The following is a 581-nucleotide window of genomic DNA, read 5'->3' on the forward strand; positions in this document are numbered from 1 at the left end:
TCTTCTCTCCTCTTTTCTCTCACTGTATCCTCCCTCGCTCTTCTCTCTTCTTTTCTCTCACTGTATCCTCCCTCACTCTTCTCTCTTCTTTTCTCTCACTGTATCCTCCCTCACTCTTCTCTCTTCTTTTCTCTCACTGTATCCTCCCTCACTCTTCTCTCCTCTTTTCTCTCACTGTATCCTCCCTCACTCTTCTCTCTTCTTTTCTCTCACTGTATCCTCCCTCACTCTTCTCTCTTCTTTTCTCTCACTGTATCCTCCCTCACTCTTCTCTCTTCTTTTCTCTCACTGTATCCTCCCTCACTCTTCTCTCCTCTTTTCTCTCACTGTATCCTCCCTCACTCTTCTCTCTTCTTTTCTCTCACTGTATCCTCCCTCACTCTTCTCTCTTCTTTTCTCTCACTGTATCCTCCCTCACTCTTCTCTCTTCGTTTCTCTCACTGTATCCTCCCTCACTCTTCTCTCTTCTTTTCTCTCACTCTATCCTCCCTCACTCTTCTCTCTTCTTTTCTCTCACTGTATCCTCCCTCACTCTTCTCTCTTCTTTTCTCTCACTGTATCCTCCCTCACTCTTCTCTCCT

The sequence above is a fragment of the Callionymus lyra genome, unplaced genomic scaffold, assembly GCF_982586985.1.
Source record: "Callionymus lyra unplaced genomic scaffold, fCalLyr1.hap1.1 HAP1_SCAFFOLD_197, whole genome shotgun sequence".
Taxonomy (NCBI): Eukaryota; Metazoa; Chordata; class Actinopteri; order Syngnathiformes; family Callionymidae; genus Callionymus; species Callionymus lyra.